The 5,178-nt window shown below is 41.2% G+C and overlaps 1 pseudogene; it reads right to left on the bottom strand.

Annotated features, from left to right (window-relative positions):
- Positions 1 to 2,161: 2,161 nt before the first annotated feature.
- LOC132427815 (U6 spliceosomal RNA) lies at positions 2,162 to 2,262 on the bottom strand (annotated as a pseudogene).
- Between the last annotated feature and the right edge of the window lie 2,916 nt (positions 2,263 to 5,178).

Here is a 5,178-nt window from a genome sequence, read left to right as displayed (position 1 = left end):
AGATGTTAAAAAAAAAAAAGAATACATTTTGAGTTAATTTTTGTGAAAAGTGTAAAGTCTATTTCTAGTTTCTTTTTTTAAAACATTTGACTGTGCAATTGTTCTAGCACCATTTGATGAAAGATTATACTTTCTCCAATGTGTTGCCTTTGGTCTTCTGTCAAAAGTCAGTTGATCATATTTGTGTGAGTCTGCTTCTGGGCTCTCTATTCTATTCTACTGATATGTTTATCTTTTCTTTCACCAACACCAGGCTGTCTTGATTATGTAGCTTTATAGCATGTCTTGATGTCAGGTAGTATCTGTCCTCCAACTTTGTTCTTCTTCAGCATTGCTTTGGTTATTCTGGGTCTTTTGTGTTTTCATATAAACTTTATTCAAAGTTCTTTTTCTTTATTTTTTTTACTGAAGTATGGCTGATTTGCAGTTTTGTGCTAGTTTCTGGTGTACAACAAGGTGATTCAGTCATACATACATATACATATTCTTTTCATATTCTTTTCCATTATGGTGTGTTTTCATATAAACTTTAGAATAATTTTTTCAATATCTACAAAATAGCTTGCTAGGATTTTGATTTGGATTGTGTAGATTCAATACATAAAGTTGGGAAGAATTGACATCTCAAAAAAAAAAAAAGAAAAAGTTGCCATTCAATCTAGCCAGAGTTTACTTCTTGAGGCATGTGTAACAAATTGCAGGCATTTATTACATGCTTAGTTGCCTAGATGGTATGTCCTAAAGCTAGAGTCTTTTAAAATGTTGTTTTCTTGACATTTGATTGTTCACTTGAAGCCTTTACACATCTTTCATTGGTGGGGTGTGAATAAAGATTGAGGTTACCTCAGATGGGACCGGAACAGTGGTAGTCATTTCAGAGAAGCTCAAGGCAGGGAGGAGAGAAGCTGAAAAATACAATGCTACCTCTGCCTTGGGTGGATGTTTTTGATTTTCCAAAATTATCAAATGAAAAGGCAGCTGTTCCAGAGACTATCAAGCCCTGTGATTGAACATGACATTTTGCTTCAATTAGCACACATTACCTGCCTTTTATGCTTGATATTTCAGAAGCACTCTGAGGACTGCTCATCCTTGGGTCTAAAAGACTGGAGGTGGACACATAGATGCCATCCCAGCTGCATACAACCAACCGCATTTTATCTACCATCCACAACATGTATGGTTTAGTCAAGATTCTGACATAGAGCAGCTTTTCAGAAGAAGAAAAAATTGTTTTTGTCAGCTGTCCAATGGAGCAGACTGGGTGTTCCTTCTGTTTTCTCTCTTGGGAGTGGTCCTGAGTCCTCACATGTCCCATGACAAACATGCCTCAGAGAATAAGTTGTGCTGTGAGCCAGGTAGCATCACTGGAAACTCTACCAGAAATTAGTGTGGGCCTCAGTTAACCCAGCACCAATGCCCCATGCGTAGGTTCCCCTGCACTGGCAGCTGCAAACTTCCTGAGGCTCACAAACTCAGCATGTCAAAAACAAGAATCATGACCCACCTCTCCAAACTCCTTCTCTCTGTGCTTCCTGTCCCAGTCACTGGAACCACCATCCATCTGGAAACATGGAGATCTTTCTTGACTGGTTCCTCCCCTCACTCCCAAAGCAAACTTTCAACAAGTTCAGCCATTGGCCCTCTGACTTTTCTCAAATCTATCCACTTCGCTCCATCTCAACCTCAACATCCTAGTCCCAGCAACACCCATCTCTCTTCTGAAGGACTCTGACACCTTCCCAACTGGTCAGCCACATCCACTGCCCCTCTACCCACTGTCTACCCTAGTCCATGGTAACTTTTCAAAACACAATTCTATTGCTGCCCTTATGAAAGCTCTTCAACAATTTCCCACTGATCTCAGGACAGAGATCAGTATCCAGGTTTGTGGTGGTCTGGCCTCTGCCTGTGACTCCTCATCTCAGGCCATAAAACATCCTCCAAATCTTGACAAACCAGCCCTGCTGGCTTTCCTCTCATCCATGCTCCCTCTCCCCACAAGACATTTGTACCTGCTGTTCCCTCTGTCTGCATTGGAACCATCCCAACACCATTCCCCTTTTATTATTGTGGTAAAATATACATAACATAAAATTTACCATTTTAACTAATTTAAATATACACTTCAGTAGCATTAAGCACTTTCACATTGTTGTGCAAAAATATGGAACACTTCACAAATTTGTGTGTCATCCTTGCACAGGGACCATGCTAATTGTATTTTTCCAATTTTAGTCTATGTGCTGCTGAAGTGAGCACCTTCTCCCTTCTGACTATAAAGTCTGACTCGTCTTCCATTTATTCAGGGAAGCCTTTCAAGACCAGGTCCATCACAATCATACATTCCCCTTGAATGCACAGCACCCAGTATGAGTTATATCAGCCGTCCCCAACCTTTTTGGCACTAGGGACCGGTTTCGTGGAAGACAATTTTTCCACGGGCTGGGGTGAGAGATGGGTCATGTGGTAATGTGAGCGATGGGAAGCGATGGGGAGCGGCAGATAAAGCTTCACTCACTCGCCTGCCGCTCACCTCCTGCTGTGCGGCCAGGTTCCTAACAGGCCGAGGACTGGGGATTGGGGACCCCTGAGTTATATGCTTGTTTCATTGGTGTCTGTTCTGTCTCACTAGACTATGAGCTCCTTGAGGGCAGCACTCAGGGCATAGAGGAATGTTAGGTACACAGTGGGAGCTCAGTGCATCCTAGTTAAATGAATAAACACAGAAATGCAATTCTACCTTTAGTGGAAAACATCTTTGACTTTATTATAGAAAATTATGAAGTTCTGCATTCCTTGAACTCCATTCCAGTGCAGGATCTTGACTTCACCTTTGAAAAACTAAAATCAATAATGAGGGATTTTTTTTATCCTTTTCTCAAATAGAAGAATTATTAATGCAGACTTTATCTCTCATAAAAGAGAGATATGAGAGATACACCTGATGGTCTTTATTTCTTATATTCATTGAATATATATATTTATTTTTCTATTAAAAATGTTTATTCATTTTTCTGTGATATTTGTTTTTTAAATTTTTATTGGAGTATAGTTGATTGACAATGTTGTGTTAGTTTCTGCTGTACAGCAAAGTGAATCAGTTATACATATACATATATCCACTCCTTTTTAGATTTTTTTCCCAATGTAGGTCATTACAGAGTACTGAGTAGAGCTCCCTGCACTGTACTGTAGGTCCTTATTAGTTTCCTATTTTATATAGAGTAGTGTGTATATGTCAATCCCAATCTCCCAGTTTATCCCCCCCCTTCTCCCCTGGTAAACATAAGTTTGTTTCTTTACATCAGTGACTCTATTTCTGTTTTGTAAATAAGTTCATTTGTACCGTTTTTTTTAGATTCCACATACAAGCGATATCATGTGATAGTCTTTAAATAGTAGGTTTTCCTTCGATTCTATGCATCACGGTTTCACAACTATTGACACTCAGACCTCTGAAGCAGTTTGTAATTTCCAAAAACTAATGTAAAGTAGAGCCTATTTTGCCTAAGCCTGCAAGCTACCCAGCAAGATGCTGCCCCACCACATCTGTAAAGAAGTCCCCACCTCTCATTGGGGCTGATAGTGGGCTCTGAAGATGGCTTTCCCTGGAACCTGAGGTATGTCTGCAGCCACCAAGTTCATGGAGAACTTGTCACACCCAACTCCAAGAAGGCCTGCTATGGGCCAGACTGGGTGGGTCTGAGATTTCATGAGACCAAGGATGCCAACACTGAGTTATAGCAAGGACAGCTGACATTCACGTGACCCTTCACACTTTATGGGTTATTCATAACACCAAGAGCTCTTAGGAAGCAATATCAACAACAGCGTTCTCATTTTACAGATGAGGGGAAAACACTTAGAAGTCAAGCAGCTGGTCCAACATCCCTTAGCCAGGAGCCAGGCCAGATTTAGCACATGGTTTTGGTGCCTAAACCCTTGCTTTTGTTACTCCACTTTGTGTAATGTGTCATTAACTACTGCATTTTTTGAAGGCAACTTCTATTCCCACAGCACCCTAGAAATGGTATAAATAAAGTTCTTCTGGTCACTTTGCACCATGGGTGAAGCCATGGAAAGTAGAAAGAAATGTGGCCTGTGATTATAAGGCCCTTTAATGTGCTTGACCATTTACCTTACCACTTGATCGCATACTCTGTGGTTATTCATTAAGTGTGTTCTGGTCCCCTGGCTGATCAAAAGTCTGGAGGTATCACACGATGATCAAGACTGCTTGGTAACACACAGAACCTTAAAAGCCCTGGGTCCATGAGCTATCCCCAGGCTCTGTCTCCACTGTAGAGTGTGTCTTCGTGCAGACACAGTCTTGAAGCTGGTTCCTGTCCTGGCATTCTGCAAAGTTTCACTTAATCTTTGGGAAAAACTAGAATGCCCTCTGTCTCTAAGCATAGCTTCTGGTAGGCTGAGTCCATTAAGTTTCCTATAAATCCTGCTTGTTCCCACCCTCTTCACAGAGAACATGGTGAAAAACACACTAATCTCTTGGATCAAAGTGAGAACAAATGCGTAATGCTCCCACTGCAGGATGAGAGCGTGCTTGGATAACCCTGTGGGCTCTTGGCTGGGGAGGTGATGAAAGGGAGAGAGGTGCCTGTCATGAGGTCATGGACCAAAACCTTCTGACACCTGTCCGCTTGCCACCATACTTGGCCCTGCTGAGCCAAAGATTCCAGTAACCAAAAATATCCCTCTGTCTGCATGTCCCATCTCCCCGTTAGGTTTTCCTTTTTCATATCTATGAATTTGCCTTTCATCACCTCTGCCACATGTTCCCCTGAGCTCCGTATGACCCTTACCTCCTCTCCCCTTGGCCACAGCTCATTTCTTTTCATGTTAACCATCAAAAATTCAACAGGAGCAGAATGTAGGTAACTTAGCTTTATTCACTCAGCAGTGCATGCACACATCCCCCAAACTTTTATTACCTACCTCCATCTTAGGATTTCTTTTTTAAACAAAGCTCCTTTGTTTAAAAAAGAAATCTTCCCAGGCTTCCTTCATCTCTTACTTCAGTGGTCTCACCTTCCAATTAAAAGACTTCAAACAGTTCGGGGACAGAGGGAAAGGGTTTTATGTTGTTTTCATGATTTTTTAAAATCAACATCATCTTCATCATTGTCATCATCATCATCATCGTTATTATTGTTATCA

Source organism: Delphinus delphis, chromosome 6 (genome assembly GCF_949987515.2).
Source record: "Delphinus delphis chromosome 6, mDelDel1.2, whole genome shotgun sequence".
NCBI lineage: Eukaryota > Metazoa > Chordata > Mammalia > Artiodactyla > Delphinidae > Delphinus > Delphinus delphis.
This window is presented reverse-complemented; position numbering and strand designations above follow the sequence as displayed.